At 41.1% G+C, this 19,766-nt stretch overlaps 2 protein-coding genes and 1 long non-coding RNA gene across 20 annotated transcripts in view; 2 read left to right on the top strand and 1 right to left on the bottom strand.

The window, feature by feature from the left end:
• ift172 (intraflagellar transport 172) overlaps positions 1-19,766 on the bottom strand; it is a 516,193-nt gene that overhangs the window by 185,299 nt on the left and 311,128 nt on the right. The window lies entirely within an intron of this gene.
• Positions 1-19,766, top strand: part of afdna (afadin, adherens junction formation factor a) — a 114,436-nt gene that overhangs the window by 1,893 nt on the left and 92,777 nt on the right. The gene's annotated exons all lie outside the window — the stretch shown is intronic.
• Positions 1,888-6,259, top strand: LOC132449991 (uncharacterized). Its single transcript, XR_009523723.1, has 3 exons — positions 1,888-2,463; positions 4,285-4,303; positions 5,877-6,259. It is a non-coding gene; the product is annotated as an uncharacterized LOC132449991 (long non-coding RNA).

Raw genomic sequence — 19,766 nt, 5'->3', positions numbered from 1 at the left:
AAAAAAATTGCATGGAAAATGCAGTATTCTTAAGATAACAGGATATTGTACTACACCGGTCGCATTTTGCAAACCAGAAGGCTTTTTGTCATGTCACATCTACTGAGCTCGGGAAAGTCGATGGATGGCACTACAGGTTCGGTTATCAGTGAAATCACCTGTTCTATGCCCTTATCATATGCATACTGTGTGCAACAGTACATACTTTGTAAAGGTTGCTGCAGTACGTACTAAAGGAAAAAAGAACGTATATACGATTTGGAATGCAGACTATACTCTTTGAAAACAATTTTCCAATGAAACATTCCAATATGTTGTGGCCACTTTTCCAGGACAAGACAAGTGTTTTTTCGTAGAATTTTGGAAACACGATTGCAACGCATTATACTTGCACATGTGCAAGTTATTGTGCAAATGTGAAGAAAAAAAATGTTCATGTACAAATATTTCTCTTCGCCCACAATTTTTTTAAAATAGCCTATGCGATCAAAACTGTCACACAGAGTACATCCCTGCCTAATCCAATGTCTTATCCTCACACGTCGCTCTCCTTTTTGTTTGTTCAAATCAATTGAGTCTGGCCCAAATCTTAACGAGTAGAAGGCCAGGCATAGAAATTTCGTCCCACATTCATTGAAAACTTTGAACTTTTATTTGTGTCTGCAATTTGCTCACTAGTCTAGTCGATTACATTGTATTTTTTCATCCCTTTGTCTTTTGTGGCGTCCGTGATCCAGAATAGCGCCAGTGGGTTTATCTTCAGGTAGTTCTGGTGTGGTTTGTTTTGGGATTATTTGAAGTACTCCTACACTTTCGGTTTTGAAGCAGTATGGAAACATTTACAAACTCTGCCGTTTGTAAACATCACTCACACCAATAAGTGTGTCTGTAAGCAGCTGACACTAAGTATGTTTACATTCACAGCTTAATCCGAATAAAGTCATAGTTCGAATATGCTACTCAATCAAACAACTGTAATTGTCAGAGTATACCGACGCATTTCATGCCCTGGCACGATAGATGGATCTGTACCCATTTTAACTAATAGAGCCACCGGCTGACCTCTTTACGTCACCAGCAACAACAAACTCGGGTGGTATTCGAGAAAGATCTCTTTCGTAGACAGTTGTCAGTCACTTCAGGCCCATGTCATTTCATTCAGTTTCAATCTGGACTTCAGAGTCAAAGCCAAAGTTCCTTTCCCCCAATTCCTTCTCCACCATGGCCTAGGTAACCCCCGCTACGAGTCTACTTGTTACTGAAGTACCAGAGAGTCTGAGAACCCCACGCAGTCTTTACGATTCATAATATCAGAGAATATCCTCGTCAGTTCGGCTGCGGCGCAATGAATGAATAAAGATCGTAAACACGTCGGAAGAAAACTTTTGACAGATGTGCCTGAATTTGCTTTACAACCTCGTTGATGACCAACATTTAGAAAAGCATGTACTTTTAATTTAGCCTTGGGTGAAATCAAAGTGTTACACCTTTCCTGCTGTTGGCTCCTAGACCGTAGTTGAGGAGCACAGGAGAGACGTTCCCTCCAGGGCCGATGTTCAATAACTCGCTGTGATCACTCACACACACACTGCCATTCTCGCGAACACGCATACATACGCTACTCTCGTAACAGAAGCGTAGTGTGTACTGAATACATGTTGATGATCATACACTTCTTATAGGGGCTAACTTCATTAGCACGATACCGGCTTCCTCCATCTTCTTCGTCGCCTTTTTAAATAAATCAGTTTCTCGTTTTTTTTCCGACGGCGACAATAACACGACTATCGTCTCCTTATACTTCCGGCTCATGGCCCCAGGAAAAGATCTCGAGCATGCGCAGAACGCAAAATCAGATTCCAATCGATTTGAACGTATACTTGCACGCTTAATGCTTCTATCAATTGAATAATCTAGGGGCCTTAATCCGACTATGAGTAACCCGCTTCGATTTTAGTCAGACTAAGGTGTATAAATGCATCTTAATATTCCAATCATAGTCGGACTAAGCCAATAATTAGATTTTCATGTAAACGTACTGACTGGCCACACATTTGTCAAAATATTGTAGTTTTGCTTTTTAAAGCATTATTGAAATTAAACATTTGTTTTCACAAATGTATCAGTTTAGGAAAGGAAAACAAAAATAATTCGATTTGAAGAATTCTGACATTGCCAAATTTTACATTGATGGTTGACTGCTAGAGCAACAATATCTAGTTGACACGAAAAGCCCCTACCATTTTTCATTCACACCGAACAGGAAGGAACGGGAAGCCAGCAGGAAGTGTCTGCTGTGTCGAGATAGGAAGACTTCCTGGGGTCTTTTTGGAGAGGGACAGGAGAAAAGAATGACCTGATTTTCTTTGGTTTGTTTAACCAGTTGGAAGCTGCTCAATAACTACTCAATAACCTAAAATTAAAAAAAACATTAGCATTTTGAGTAGATCTAAAGATGTTAGTGTTTCCCACAGACCAAGGACCAATGTGTGGTGCGGGGGGGGTTCACGACCTACCTGAACCAATATTTAACTTTTTTAGGAAAAATAAAATAAATAGTAACAATATACTACTAGGTATAACAAGGCAACTAACTAAAATAATGAATGCAATGCACATATTGTCAGGGAGGGCAGCCGACTGAGGTCTAAGGACATGGAAGGCTCCTAGGATGTCCAGCTCCTGGAACCTCCTTTTCAGTTCTGTCTCCAGGCCAGTAATGTAGGGTTGGATGACCTACAATGAACAGATCAGCACATTTTCTCTACCAGGAACAGAAGGATCGAAATTACTTTCCCTACTCTTATTTTTTTAAAGTTAAAATCTACACTAATCTGTTTCCACCTCACCTGTTGTTTCAGCAACATTTTGTCTGCTGTCCTCCTGGCCTATTTTAATCAGTATCTCTCCTGAACAGCCCGGCCCCTGAGAAGCACTGGGTTGTTCAGCACTGTTTGATGCCTAGGAACATTCGAAATACATTTACTATATATTTAATAAACATTTACTAGCCACAGCCATTTGACTGTTCAACTTGATTTCAGACTAAGCTAACTACCCCCTCAAGCTGCTCCGCGTCGTCTGGACGAGGCCTTTTTTGGTGCAGAAAAAACTTTTCAATACTCATCTGGATTAAAGCAACAAACATTCAGAGTCAGAATAAAATAGTATTAAGAATAGAATGTAATAAATGTTTTCTATTCTTTTTGATATGGGCACCGTATAGGCCTATCTAAACTATAATCGTATTTCATCTTAATCGCAGTGTTCGCTGCGTTACCAACGACGTTGTCTATGATGACGGGTGCGGGATGTTCAATATCAGTAACGTTGAGTTCATAAAGCTAATATTACCTTTTCTGAGTTAACAAAAAATGTGGACAGGTGTGTTAGACCACAGTATATCATACTAACCTTTGGTAAACTGCAAATGTCGCAGACCGTCTTCTCTGTGCCAAATATATTTTTCCATTGACCTCAAGCATTGCGCGTGGACAGGAGGAGCGGGCGAATCAGCCGTCAGTGAGTGTGCATGTAACTCCGCGTTTACATGCGGGCACATCTGATCCGCATAGATGTGGAAGAACAGCTCAATCGGAATAGAAAAGTATCATATATATATATATACGCCTCAATCGGTTCGGAATAGAATTCTATGCGGAATAGAAGAGGTGGTGTAGTCCGCTATAAACACTTATTCAGATTAGGTGGGGGTTTAATTTAGAGCAGCTGCAGTCGTTCGCAATTGGTCCACTCCGTCTGTACTTTAATGCACACCGAACTTTACCGCTGTCAAGGAAATTGGATTTATTGCCTGATTCACGTCTTTGTTATTATCACTCCGTAGTAGTTACAGTAGTCCGGTAATTTATCAACCCCAGCGTGTCCGGTTGCTAAGCGACGGGTGACATCGGTGGGTTCATGTGTTAGCGTATCGTGTGTGTGTGTGTGTGTGTGTGTGTGTGTGTGTGTGTGTGTGTGTGTGTGTGTGTGTGTGTGTGTGTGTGTGTGTGTGTGTGTGTGTGTGTGTGTGTGTGTGTGTGTGTGTGTGTGTGTGTGTGTGTGTACACGAGAATGACAGGGAGAACGAGTGCTATGCGGAGATAAATGGACCGGACGATTTTTTGATTTCCAAATCGCGTTATAAAAAAAATAAAAAAAATAAAAAAATATTAAAAAATAATAATAATAAAAATAAAAAAGACAGAATCAATTCGTGGCGCTCGATGTTGATTCTGTGGCGCCGCGCCACACAATGGTCTATGTATGGGAAACACTGTTAAGAAACGTTCTCAAACTATTGGTTGTCTTTAAAGGGACACTATGTAATATTTTGAGTAATTTATTACCTCAAATCAACATATTCATTCATAAATAAGTCCTCATTGGTGTAAAATTATCTCTGCCAAAAATCTCACTTATCCTCCTGAGCGAAGAATAATTAATATTAATATCAATATGGTTACATAGGACGGGTAAGCTTCATGGAGGCTTCCATTTTCTTCCGGTCTATGAGCTGCCGAGAGGGTCAAAAAGCACTACGTTGTACAGGAATTGCAAACGCGTTTTCACTCTGAGCCAGCGTGACGGTGGAACAGAACTTAGTTTAGCGAGACGAGTTTTACCGGCAAATTTGAACATGCACCGCATTTGTTTGAAAGACCATAGTTATGCCACGCCACAGGAGAAGGAATCATCGACGCCAAAAAAACGACGATGTGTAAGCATGTATAACATGGTTTTCCATGGCAACGAGATGGGCGCTCCTATGTTTGAGCGACTTGTCATTGAAAGGCTACTTTATTACATATTTAATTTACTTTTTCATATTTTTGTCGAGTTTAAATCGTGACAATATTCTTATGACTTATGGATACTGTCAAATGCGTTGGAGGAATTCAAAAGCCATTCTTCATCAAGTTATGGAGGTTTATTCTCTGCTGGGGTCACCACGTATCCAAATCCACCGAGACGCACTTACGCTAGAGCGGACCTTCTGGAGCTTCAACTCGCTTGCCAGACAGTTGATTTATCACCCGAATAACTGGATTTCATACCAACAACTCTGATAAAGAAGACAATACGGAGGAAAAGAAGATCGAGAGGAGGAATTAGGAACAGGATAGGAGACGAGGAAGTAAACTCGTTGCCGACTGGGGCGACTAACTGGTGGCGCGTACAGTCGCAGCGGCCCCTCTTGAGATCTGTGAGATTGAGATTGAATGTGTGAGACGTCCTACGAACGTAGTTTATGACAGGGAAACAATATTAAACATTAGGACATTGAGAGCGAGTAACATCACTGGCATTCGCTGGCATCTGGACATACTACGCAAACACAGGATACTAACGGACACTGTGACACCGTGCCCGCAACTGCCCGGAGGAGGAAGCAGCAGAGACGGGGTGGACGTAAACAAACTGAACAGCTTCTTTCAGCTCCTACCCTCCAAGAAACGCTATCGCAGCTTAAGATGCTCCACCACCAGGCTGCGGAACAGCTTCCTACCTCAAGCTGTCAGGATGCTCAATGCACCAGCGTCTCAGATCTTCTCACTGGACTTTATTTATTATTTATTTATTTATTCATCATTGGGACGTTTGTTTGTTTGTTTGAAATGTATGTTGATCTTGATCCGTGAGAAACGCCTTCTCGTTTTGTTGTTCAATCAACAAAATGAAAATAAATTTGATTTGATTTGTCCAGTTGTCCACGAACCTCATCATCACTCGAATGACTCGATGAGGTAGCCTAGTAGGTGTCATGTCACAGCTTCTTGGCACATACTGCCCACCGTAGTTTTTGGACAAGCGAGCACTATTAGTTTGAATGCAATATAAAATTGTACCACTAGATTGGAGTAATTTTTACACAGTGTCCCTTTAAGTGTACCCCCTTTTTCATTTCAAATAAAAAAAGGAAAAATGGAGGTTTGAGGGTGAGGTCTCCATAGTTGCAGCCCATGACAACTTTGTGAGCCTTTTTCTAAGCTAGTAGCATTGTTGTGTTGGAGCGTTAAAATGAGCGATGTATTTAAAATACACCATATACTAAAAGTGTCTGAGAGGCCTAACCCTCTCTTGGACACAGCCATCAAAATTAAATGCTTCAAAAAGAGAGCTCCACAAACAGCGTGCATTAGCCTATCAATGTGGTGTCACGAATGGATGGGGACTTAAGCAGAGTACATTTTTTAGTATTGTGTATTGTGCATAATATAATAGATTCCCACTTATCTAGCACATGATATGTGGGAGATTCCCAGACACATATAACGCAATGTCTAATGTTTAGCCACTACAACGATTAATCGACTATTAATCTAAGACTAAATTTGTCGCCGACATTTCCTGTGCACCTTCACATTCAAAGCATATTACTAGCAAAACGGGAGTTGACCCCTTATTTTGAAGTAGGGCTTTGACTTCGAACTTCGTGATTCAAATATAATTCGAATATCAAAAAAATAAATCAAAATTCGAACGAATATTAGGCAGCCCTTAATATTCGAACCTGTTATGGGCAGGCCAAGAGGGAGAGACGTCGGAGAACCCATGCAGTCTATTCATAATATTGTAATGACCACAGAAGAGGCAGTGAATGAAGTATTGATTAGACAGCGATTTATTAGAAACATAATAAACCGTTGGAACACGTAAGACCGGTAACCATAGCAACGCCTGTAAACAAACCTCGCAAAGCCCAATTCAGGGCTGAATCCGAATACTCATACTTATAGTATGCATTTTGTAGTACGCCACAAATATAGCGCGTCCGAATGCTCAGTGTGCATTGTGTAGTACGGAAAACGTTTCCGAATGCGTACTACCACCACAGTATACAACGGTAGGTCACTACGTTACCAGACTACGAGTCCGGTAACGGACGAAGAAGAGATGGCTGACCCGACACTACCAACAGCGGCTTAGAAAGACGTCATAGAAAGCAGCTAAAAAAAGACATTAAAAAGAGTAAAAAAGTAAAGTAAGTAATTAAGTAAAAAGAGACATTTTTAATTTAATAGCAACGATGACAAGACGGAAAACAGGTAACTTATCAAGGTAATTTTGCCGGCATCTGAGGGGAGACACGTCATCTCCAAACATCCGGTGGAGTTACGGCGGTGTTCGGAAGAGTTCAGAGGCGTTCTACGCATAGCTGTAGACCGTTCTAGGCGTTCTACGCATAGCTGTAGACACGGTAGTAGACACGGAACATAAATAGTATGTACTAAGTATTCGGATTCAGCCCAGGTATTACTGAAGGCATTTAATGGTCAAAATATTATTAATAAATATTCGAATATATTCAAATACTAATATTAATAAACAAACGAACTTCGAATATGATTTTTTGCCAAAAGTCAAAGCCCTATTTTGAAGCAGATAATATCAGGAGGGAAGTGCTTCACAGCCATGCAGCGCACCATGATTTATTTATTTATTTTTGATATCGGCTTTACAAATGTCATATTGGAATTTTTATTTATATTTGTATGACAATATTACTTCCTGGCATCAACTGGTTGCTATGACACCTTCCAATCAGGATTTCGACCCCTACACAGCACTGAGACCGCCCTTATTAAAGTTGTAAACAACATCCGTCTTAACACAGACTCTGGCAAAACCTCTGTACTAATGCTACTTGACCTCAGTGCTGCATTCGACACTGTAGACCAGGGATGGGCAACTTTCATGATCAAGAGGGCCACATTTTTCATCATAACCATCGGAGGGCCACATGACTGCACACTTAAACTAAACGTGAGCTGAGAGAAGCTACACAATTTTGAATTTGGTAGATATGATTTCCTGTATTCTGGTGCATTTTGGGGATGGCCACTACCTAAAAAATCATCCAGAATCATAACCTATGTACGGTATGTTAATTGAACCAACATACATTAATTTCATGTTTTCCATGCTCAAACAGCCACATGAATGGTCAGTATTTTTATCAGTGCAAAGGGCTCACATACATCATCATTCAATGAAGTCAAAAAACAGAAAAACAGTGGCCCAACATTAAGTGCAACAACTCAATGAACTCAAACCCAACAAGCAGTTGTAGTAGTTGTAGTGGCGACTTAAGTGGATATCTTTAATGACTGATATCGCTTCTAAGCAAACTAGACGCATGGGTTTGCCTTCGAATTCTATGAATTCTTCTCATCTTTTTTGACCGAGTTTTCTGTAACTCGATAAATTCTTCTTTTTTTTATTTTTTATTTTTTATTTTTTTTATTATGTGCGGGCCTGACTGAGTGAGGATGCGGGCCGCACTGAGTGAGGATGCGGGCCGCATGCGGCCCGCCAGTTGCCCATCCCAGACCATACATTACTTCTGGAAAGGTTAGAAAACTGGGTGGGGCTTTCAGGCACTGTCTTAAATTGGTTCAGGTCCTACCTACAAAATAGGAACTACTTTGCTTCCATTGGCGACTTTGTATCAGAATCAACCAACGTGACCTGTGGAGTCCCACAAGGTTCGATCTTAGGACCCTCTTTATTCAACATCTACATGCTCCCACTAGGGCAAATCATGCAAAATAACAATATTGACCATCATTGCTATGCTGATGACACGCAAATCTATGTATCGCTATCACCAAATGACTATCGGCCCATAGATCTGCTGTGCCAGTGCATTGAGCAAGTGAAGGAATGGATGTGCCGAAATTTCCTTCAACTAAATGAGGACAAAACAGAGATAATTGTATTTGGTTCTAAAACAGAAAGGCTTAAAGTAACCCAACACCTTCACTCTCTGTCCCTGAAAACCTCAATCAAAGCCAGAAATCTAGGGGTTATCATGGATTCAGATTTACATTTTGACAGTCACATCAAATCAGTTACAAAATCGGCATATTATCACCTTAAAAATGTAGCAAGACTTAGAGGGCTCATGTCCACCGAAGACTTACAAAAACTTGTACATGCCTTTATCACTAGTAAGCTTGATTACTGCAATGGTCTCCTTACAGGTCTCCCAAAACAAACTGAGGAAGCTTCAGCTTGTTCAGAATGCTGCTGCTAGAGTTCTAACAAAGACCAAAAGATTTGATCATATTACACCAATTCTGAAATCGTTACATTGGCTTCCTGTAAGTCAGAGAATTGATTTTAAAATCATGTTGCTTACCTATAAATCCCTACATGGTTTAGGCCCAAAATATTTAGCTGATATGCTTCCACTACATCAGCCTTTTAGACCCCTAAGAAGCTCCGAGACCAATCTGTTAATTATCCCCAGAGTAAACACAAAACATGGGAAAGCAGGATTTAGTTACTACGCAACAAATAGCTGGAATAAACTCCCAGAGGATTTAAGACTTGCCCCAACTCTGAGCACCTTTAAAACAAGACTGAAGACTTTTATGTTTGCTATAGCTTTCTGCTAAACAACTTTGCCTTTATTTTCGATTTCAATGCTAAAATGCCTTTTTAACTTTCTATTTTTGCATATGTTTTTCTTTTACTTGCCTATTATTTTATTTCATTGTATGACACTGTTTATATGTGAAGCACTTTGAGTCTGCCTTGTGTATGAAAAGTGCTATATAAATAAAGTTGCCTTGCCTTTTTTGTGTACGATCTCGGAGCAGAGGCTGCCTACAGAGACACTTTTTTTGACTGCCTGCTTATGGGGCGGGCAGCTACCGGATCGTGAGGAAAGATCAGATGATTGTGATAATTTGTGTTTCGGCCTAGAATCGCTGATGCAACCTTTAATCGATTGTCAAAATAATCGTTAGTTGCAGCCCTACTGGCAACTAGACAACACTTATAATAGTGCGAAATGCGGGACTGGCCAGAGCGCTGCATCAGACAAACTTAAAGTAATATTTGGGCAAGTTGAGATTGATTTCTGGTTGCCCGAACAAGGAAGTGCATTTTTGAGGGGTTAATATAAGGGCTATTTATTGAAGTTTTTTTAAAAACTGCAGAAGAACCGTTTATTTTCTGTAAAATTACACAAAATAGATGTATTTTCAATTGATCAGTGCGCTGTCTTCTCTTCGACAGCGAGTTAACAGACACGCATCGCTACAGACACGCATCGCTACAGCACGAATATAGCCACGCCTTCTGTCATTCACTCGCAGTGCGTTCTCTGGCAGTGATTCAACGGTGTTAGCTAAAGGTTAGCCAACACAGCTAGCGTCTCAAGTGCAGCGCCTCCGAGACCCGTTTAGGTAAAGAAGGAAAATGGAGTATTGATGGAGGAGTGCGGTTTGGCAGTACTTTGGTTTGAGGTAAAATACAAAGGAAAGTCAAAAGACTCATGTAAAGTCATATGCAAGAAGCTTTTGGGTTTCATAACTGCACATTTACAGAAATAGCAATCTTTTTCACGAAATTGGACCTGCACCAACTATATTATATGAAAGCTGAGCCTATCATCATGTTATCGCAAATAACAAGTTAAGAAGAAACTTCCCCTTAACTTTTAACAACCAATAATGATTTGATTTTTTTCCACAAAGTTGAATCTGATTGCATAAAACCACCATAAACAGATAATCAAGTGTCTTGGCCAAATTTTGCAACCAAGCATTGGTGTTTACAATCAATGACCAAGAAGTAGGGCTGTAACGATACGCGTATCGAAACCGAAATCGCGACACTCAAAGCCACGAACCTGTCTCGCGGTGTGAGAAGGCAGATGCGCGATATGCCCTTTCTAACTCTCCGGTCAAATGTCCGATTGAAATTTGCTAATAATTGGTCTAAATAATAGTCTGCTGACAGCGCCCCCTCCTATCGATGCCGTAAGTATGCGACGAGATGCCCTCTCTGTGATGACAGCTCTCCGTGGCTACGGAGGATTGCATTTCTCCACAGCCGTTGAAGTCCTCATATGCGATATGAACGACATTTATCCAGAGTGGGCCAAGCGTGAAAAAAATTGCCTGTGTGATCCTGTCTCTATTGTTTTGTGTGATTTGACTGGCAGTTTGTCTGCTTATAGGTCGGAATGAAGCGGCCACCGATTATTGACAGGATGGGTACTCTATTCTACCGGACTCGTTCGCTTCTTCACTAGACACACGCGCTACAGCTCGCTCTCCTCGCTCGTCCACTCATTCGCTGACGTCACTCACACACGCATACGCACACTGCCATTCTCGCGCACACACATATGCTACTCGTAACACTATACCTTGCTATTGCGACGGTCATGTTAGACTTTCATGTTTTTCCCCATCTATTGAAAGTTAGGCTATTAAACATGTTGCATTCTATACGGCCTGATTATGTCATTATTTAAGCTGCATAGCCTAATAAGAAGCGCTAATAAGGATATTTCACTAAACCAACCAAACAGTTGAGGGTTTTGGCCTACCAGCAAAAAGCATCCTCCAACTGCAATCTTTGGTTATTTCTTTATTAATTTAGCTATACTTTAATAGTATTCTTTCTGTTCAAATCTGTTCAGTGTTCCAAATTATTTGTTATTAAATGTTACATTAAGTTAATTGGTATACAAGTGTTGTTTAAATAAAATGCTTTTTAAATTAAAAAAAATCGTGGGATGTATCGAACCGTGGGTCAAAAATCGTGATACAAACCGAATCGTGAGTTTGTATCGTTACAGCCCTACTAAGAAGGTTTCTGAGGAAACAGGTAAATTGCCTTCAATCAGAACACATGTTCAGCACAATTTAGTGGCCATATGTGTATTTGCGAGTGTTTGGCTTGGTGTCATTCGATTATATTTGCCCTGAACTTTAATTAGAGGCGTCATAATGATGGATAATGGAAATGTTAGCTTCCACTTAGGCTGTGTTCCAACTTTACTCACTTTAACCAAGTATTATCCACATTGAATATTTCACTTGCACAACAATCTTTCTATTGGCATCAAGATTACATATTATAGCCCTTGCAGTTGTGGAGATTTTGGTGCACCCACATTTTCATTGTGTCGCCCTTAACGCCAAAAGGACACCTTTTTACCGCTCTCCCTAACTTTCATATAATGTGAATGATATTTTTAATACTTAATCCTTTTCTTTATGTGTGTGTGATATAAGTGCTTCACTGAGCTGAAATTTAAATTAAAATATTAAAAGCTAAATAAAACACTTCCTAATAAAAGTGCTTGTGCTTCACGGAACTGAAATTTAACATGTCAGACTTAAATATTTCAAGTAAACTAAAACATTTAAAATAAAAAGCACTGGTGTTTTAAGTGCTTCACTGAACTAAGCCCTAACTTCATGTCTCAAAGTCGTATAGCAGGTCTCTGCTTGCTGTCTCGTACCCCTCAGATGGCCAACCCCTGTCATTTGGCCTTCTTGCCCTTTGGCCTTGGCTAAACCAGCTTGCCACACTCTCCCGAGCATCAAAATCTTCCAAACTGGGCCCCTCCACACTGATTTCTATCAGGTCTTCCACTGTGTCTGTGTGAAGCGATGCTCTAGCATCTTATTTGATTCTCTTGTGAAAAGTATCCTCTCTCACAAACAGCAGATGACACAGTGGCAAGACCAGCAGAATGTGGACAAGTGCAGTATGTTCTGAAAAATAATATACAAAACACATTGTCATTGGGATGTACAAGCTGTCAAAGTTGTTTTTGATGTCAAAGTTGACATAGATATCGATATCAAAATATGAAAAAGAGTAAATCCTTGTACTCAGTGAACAGTATGGCTCTCTGGTTAACATCAGCTCACAAAGGCTGCGGTAGTTCTTGTCCTACAAACTCTTCTTTTGCCAACTCAGTGTTAACACCATTTCTGAAATTGACATGGAATAAACAGCCAATCAGTGTTTCAATTAACATGAGTGCCACCAGCACTACTACATACCGTTGTGTAGTGGTCCACTATGCTACCTTGTGAGGACAGGGGAGAAGTGATCCAAGAGGAATGCAAGGTCATCAGAACCATGGTCCACTGACGCCTCTTGGTCTTCTGGCCAGTTATAATGAACATGTTGAAGCATATGAGAGCCTTGGTCGTGGCAGATTTGGTAGCATCCTCTCCTAATGGAAGGATAAAGACTAGTGCTGTCAGTTAAACGCGTTATTAATGGCGTTAACGCAAACCGATTTTAACGGCGTTAATTTTTTTATCGCGCGATTAACGCAATTTATTATTATTATTATTATTTATTACTTTTTTTTTAGCCTGACTGCTATGTTCAAGGCAATATGTTTGTATGTTCATCGTTTAATTGCACTATAGGCTTTTTTTATTTATGCCAATGTTATCAATAAAAAAACATTTGCACAAGGCAAGCCGATGCACTTCTTCATGTTGATAAGAGCATTAAAATGAGAACAATTAATGGGACAAAGAAATCAAGGGATATTTAGCATAGAAAAAAGATTTAGGATTACTCGCGATTAATCGTGAGTTAACTATGACATCAATGCGATTAATCGCAATTCAATATTTTAATCGCTTGACAGCACTAATAAAGACATTTTAATAAAATGATTAACAATCATTTCTGATCTATCAATGTGTTCATAAGACGGGAGTGCACTTGCCTAGGAGGCTACCGAATCTTGCTTTCAAGTGTTTGACAGTAGTTTTTATTGTTACCTCCATTGCTCTTTGTAGTTCAGTGATAGCACCACCATCCTCTGCCAGCTTATGCCGCGTTTCCACTGCAGGGTGCGGAACGGATCGGATCGCAAAGGTGCGGTAGGGAGGGGCGGTATAGCCCAGCTCAGTTCCGAGGTCGCGTTTCCACTGCCGACAGTACCCTTTGTGGTAGGCCGGATGTCGATCGCCGCGGCAGCTACGTAAACATCGTAAACAACGTCTTTCTCCCCAAGAATGCAGACGACCGTCTCCACCTCCTTGTTCGCCCAAGCAAGCGTTTTACGCAACATGTTAATTGTAAAGAATAATACCTCGAGGCTACTGTTTGTTTGTTTTTATCCCCGCGTCACCCGGAAGTGATGATTCTGTCGACCAATCAACGGAGGGGGTGTGTAGCTAGAATTTCCCGGGACCCTTTCAGGCGTCTCGTCTCGTTTTCAGTACCCCAATGGAGGAGTCCTGAAAACGAGGCCAAAACGGGTACGGCTAAGTCCGGGTCACGCCCACTTTTGGTGGTGGAAACGCGACCCGATCCGCTCCGATCCGTTCCGCACCCTGCAGTGGAAACTCGCCATTAGAGACTTCCCTGTAGAGTACCTGTCTGTGTCAATATCATCCCACTGCCTTCTCGTGTGGTGGGGGTTCTCGTTTATATCACTGGAACGCCCCCTTCTTCTTTGTTGCCTTTCTTGCTGAACTGTATTAAAATGTCAAAGTATAATAAATAATAATAATTATAATGAATTTTATTTGTAATGCACTTTATATTGAGCAAACAATCTCAAAGTGCTACATAAGAAAAAAAAAAAAGAAAAGTAAAAGTTAAAATTTAGAGATAGAACGTCTCTCCAAAGGAAACGACTAATGAAAGGCTTTTTTAAAAAGGTAGGTTTTTAGGCCTTTTTTTAAAAGTGTCCAGGGTCAGTGGTGCTCTCAGGTGGTCAGGGAGAGCATTCCAAAGACAGGGAGCGGCGTGACAGAAAGCTCTGTCTCCCATGGTTTGGAGTTTGGTCCGAGGAATCTGCAGGAGGTTTGCCTGACCGGAGGTGAGGTGTCGTGAAGTGGGCTGAGGGGTGATTAGCTCCTTCAGGTAAATAGGAGCATTACCATGGAGGCACTGGTGGGTCAGTAGGGAAACCTTGTATTTAATCCTGAGTGGGACAGGGAGCCAGTGGAGGGATTTGAGAATTGGTGTGATGTGGTCAAATTTTCGTGTCCTTGTAAGGATCCGGGCAGCACAGTTTTGAATGTATTGGAGTTTTTGTTGGAGATCCCGGCAAGAAGAGCATTACAGTAGTCCAGCCTGGTGGAGACAAAGGCATGGACGAGTTTTTCTGCATCTGGGAGAGAGAGTGATGGACGGAGTTTTGCAATGTTTTTTAGGTGGTAAAAAGAGTTTTTGCAAAGCTGTTTGATGTGAAGTTCAAAGGTCAGGTGGGGGTCCATTATTACACCAAGGTTGGTGACTGATGGAGAAAAGTGGATGTCGTAGCCGGCGAAGGTGATACTGGTAATGGTGGATGACCGGGTCTGATGTGGGGTGCCAATGAGAATGGCTTCAGTTTTTGAACTGTTAAGCTGCAGAAAATTCTCCTTCATCCACGCCTTTGTCTCCCCCAGGCAGGTGGTGAGTGTGGAAGATGGCAGGGTGTCAGAGGATGCTGGGTTGATTTTGAAATAAAGTTGGGTGTCATCAGCATAGCAATGGAAAGATATTCCATGCCGGCTGATGACACGGCCAAGGGGAAGCATGTAGACAGTGAAAAGGGGGGGTCCGAGGACTGACCCTTGGGGGACACCACAGGAGACGGGGAGTGTGTCTGACTTGGCTTCTCCCAGGGAGACGTATTCAGTTCTGTTAGTGAGATAGGAGGTAAACCAGTTGAGAGTTGAGTCAGATAGTCCGATGGTGGAGTGTAGGCGATGGAGGAGAATGTGGTGGTCAACCGTATCAAAAGCTGCAGTGAGATCAAGGAGAATGAGCAGGGATGGTGAGCCAGCATCAGCTGACATCAGTAGGTCGTTAGTGACCCTGGCCAGAGCAGTTGGGCAGCAACTACCTTTTCCAGCACTTTTGAAAGGAACGGGAGATTTGAGATTGGTCTGTAGTTAGCAAGCACTTCCGGGTCAAGGCTGGGTTTTTTAAGGAGTGGCTTAATGACTGCAGTTTTCAGGACAGATGGGATGTGGCCAGTCTGGAGGGAGCAGTTTATGATTTTAGTAATCATGGGACTTATGGCAGAGGTGTGTGTTTTTATCAAAGCTGAAGGGAATGGGTCGAGGGCACAGGTAGAGGGTTTCATCTTCCTCATGATTTCCTCAGCCTCACGCTGTGTGATGTCCTGGAAGCAGCAGAGAGGTTGGGTCGTCCCAGGCTGAGGGCTGACAGTTGGGATTGTGGGGGCAGAGGGGGTGGAGAGGATAGCACGGATGTTATCTACCTTTGCCCTGAAGAAAGAGATGAAGTTGTTGCACTGCTCCTGTGTGGTGTCTAGTTTCAGTATACTACTCCGACTCCTTAACTTCTCGAGCATTCAAAGTCGGGAGTCGGATACGCAATGCAATTCGCCGCCCCATCGATTTTATATGTTGACTACAAACAATGTTAATAGTGTTGTAAATAATCTTCCAAAGCTTTTCAAATCTTATTTGGTGTTTTATTGGTCTTCAATGTGCAAATTAAACAATGTACAAAGGTACAATAAGGTACAATAAGGTGCAAAGTCAAACCGCAGAAGTGATTCCGGAAATGATTTTGTTAGAGGACCAATCACAGCCCTTGCCGTCTCCGTTGCGTCGATGGATAGTTAAAAAATATTTGATGTGCAGGTAAGCTACAGAGAGGGTCTCCGACAGGCTCTCTGGCTACGGTGAAATATTTGAAAATCAATCAGGAACCCCCCACGCACGCACACACGCGCCTCGGATAAACGCACACACAATGACACAGGGAGAGGCTTTTATGATTTGTGTGAAATCAATCAAGTTTGTTTCAACTGCGCCATCAACATTCAACACCAAAATTATTTCAACGTGGGCTTGGGCAGATAGGCCTACATGCGCCGAAAACAGATCAATATTTATTTTATTCATTTTACCGAACACAGCCTGCACAACGGTGAACTAGACACGTCAAAAAAATTACTTCACACGGTGTGTCTTTTTACAATTTATTTGTTACCAGCATTCGTAGTGTCGTTCAGCAGAGGAATAGTCTGCCAAAGACGTTGACGTCGCTTAGCAATGGAGGACGCTGGGGTTAATAAGCAACTGGACTACTTGCGGAGTGATACAATATAAAAAAAAATCTACTTCTTGACCGCGGTCATTATATGCTTAGGAACGGTGAATTATCAAAAAATTATTCACCACCGGAAGTTGTGAAGGCCCATGCAATTCAGCGGAGCGTTCAACAGCATTGAGAAGAGCCGTGTAATAAATAACACTAGTCACATTCATTATTCCATAATCTACGTGACTCGATCGTTCCCCATCCCTACCTTCTAAGAGGACTAAGTCTGAAGTATGGCCTATTTTGGGTATTTAAAAGTACCGCGATAATACTGAAAAACTGGATAATTTTGGTCTCAATAACCGTGAGGTTAAATTTTCATACTTTTCAAGTATGGGTAGCATGGAACTAACGTAAGCCAAGGGAGGCTCCATGACTATTAAATCTAATGAGAGAGGTAAAATTGCCATTAAGGAAGTGAAGCATAGTAGGCCTTGCGACTATGCTTCGCAGTATGCCTTGCGTAACCCAGTATGCATTTCGAAACACTAAGTTAGGGATGCACCGATATTAAAATTGCTGTTACGGCCGATAACCGATATTTACCGATATCGATATTGGTATAAAAACAAGTTTCTATGATGATTTTGTATACTGAAGAACATGTAAACACTGTGAATATGAAAAAGTTATTCCTTTCTTTATTTTCCAAAACTTCGAAATACATTGTTTCTTCAACAAGTTCAGGGCATCCATAACAAACACAAGTTACTAACAGTGTTAGATTTAGGCTACTTTTACAACTTCAACTTTACAATCTTGACAAGGTTTTATAACTTAAATCAAATTTGCCAATATTCATGGAAACCAGACACTTGTCTAATAAATTACAAAAAGTGTTCAAGTTTAAGTCAATTTCAACTCAAATCTGTGAAATAGGCTAAATCAAATATATCAAGGGAGGTTGGTTGTAGTCTTTTCACTCGGTTCTAGCCCTACTGTTGATCCGGAGAACCGAGCGAAAAGACTACAACCAAATATGAACATGTCCGGTTCTGGTTCCGGTTTCCGGTTCAATGGGATTACGGAACGCCAAATAAAACGCAACAGAAACTGTATTTCGCTACGATACTTGATGATTTTGTTAATACCGGAATTGTCCTTTAAACATGCGCTGATCACGTGAACGCACAACTTTTTTTTTTATCAGCCGATCCGCGGATCACTTGCATCCAGAACCGTGAGGGTTGATCCGTACGGTTCACGGGAAACATTACTTCGGCTTTGCAAGTACTGCATATTGCAATTCGAGTACCTTCATTTGAGACCGTAAAAAACATCCAAACCGTCGACATTGATTCTTTTCAGTTAAGGTGACAAACACTCCTGTACTGCCTCTCTGTGCATCTCTGGCTGCGTCACTGACACTGTCACATGACCAAACAAGCTGCGCATGGGCAAAAAACACACACAACGGCAACTAGACGGAAATAAATATCGGCTGTTAATATCGGACCAATTTTACTTATCGGGCCGATGCCGATATGTTAAAAAATGACTAACATCGCCCGATAACGATATCACTGCCGATATATCGTGCATCCCTACTCTAAGTGATTGGTTGATGAAACGCCAGGAATGCTTGATGGGCGTTCTTGTGTCGTGACGGAAACGCCCAAGCCTGCAGCTTGACCCTTCTCGTCTGTGTGTAAAGCATAAACACAAATTGTGAGTTGGATATTATAAATACATATCCATATTCCTATATCGGAAACAAAACCAAAAATGTACCGGGAATTTGTAGAATGGCATTTCACCCTTCTCATCCTGCTGCCTTCTCTGCAGCCTAAGGTCAGCCATGAACTGTGAAAGTCTGCCCCCATGCTTAGGTCTTGCAACCATCCCCTCTGTAGTAACCCGCAGATTTTCAAGAGCACAAACTGCCTGTTTCGAAATATCAAGAACTTTTTTAAATACAGTTGAAGCTAATAACAAACTCTCCAAAATGGTCTCGTTTTTCTGAAGTAGGAGACTAAACTTGGTTATTCCAGCAAAAACATCAGCCAGAAAGTGACAAAGCCACAAAAGTGCAATCTTCCATTGATTTCTTGGCCTGTATCATACAACCAGAGCATATATTCATATAGCCTTCAACGTGAATTAACATTCTGGGCAGGGAAAATGACTGAAGTTAAAGGAGACATATAATGTTGTTTTCCCAACAAGTAAGTAAACATAGTATTTGAGTTCCAGAAAACATATATTTGAAGCTGTTTGCTGGAGATAGCTTTTAGGAAAAAAAATCTCACCTACCGCTCAGTGTTTCCGCTAGAAGAAATTGGTGCCGGTCATGTGACCGGGAAGGTTTCATTTTACCGGTCAAATTGGAAAAAAATCAGTCGGATATTGTCTGTGTTTATTGCACTTAAAAAAATTGATAGGCAGGCTATATAAAGAAGAAGTGTGTGATCATATTTGATTCACCATGGTTGTTAAATACCGGTACTCCGCAAAGCTTGCCGCCGCAACATTGCATTTTATAATCATTTTGGATTCCTCAGAGGACCTTATTAATACTGCCTGTCGCTGAAATGCAGCTGGGCCACTTCATCTGCACACTTGTCACTTGTATATATATATTAGAGCTGTCAGTTAAACGCGTTAACGGCGTTAACGCAAATCAAATTTAACGGCGTTAAAAAAATTATCGCGCGATTAACGCAATTATTTTATAAAAAAAAAAGGCTCAAAACAAAGAAGCAGTAGCCTGACTGCTATGTTCAAATGACATTTGTTCAAAGCAGTCGTTTAATTGCACTATAGGCTATTTTTTTGTATCGTCCTGTTTTGATCAGTATATGCCAATGTTGTTATCAATAGAAAATCATTTGCACAAGGCAAGCCGATACACTTCACCATGTTGATAAGAGAATTAAAATGAGAAGAATTATGGGACAAAAAAATCAAGG

This window comes from Gadus macrocephalus, chromosome 21 (genome assembly GCF_031168955.1).
Source record: "Gadus macrocephalus chromosome 21, ASM3116895v1".
Taxonomy (NCBI): Eukaryota; Metazoa; Chordata; class Actinopteri; order Gadiformes; family Gadidae; genus Gadus; species Gadus macrocephalus.
This window is presented reverse-complemented; position numbering and strand designations above follow the sequence as displayed.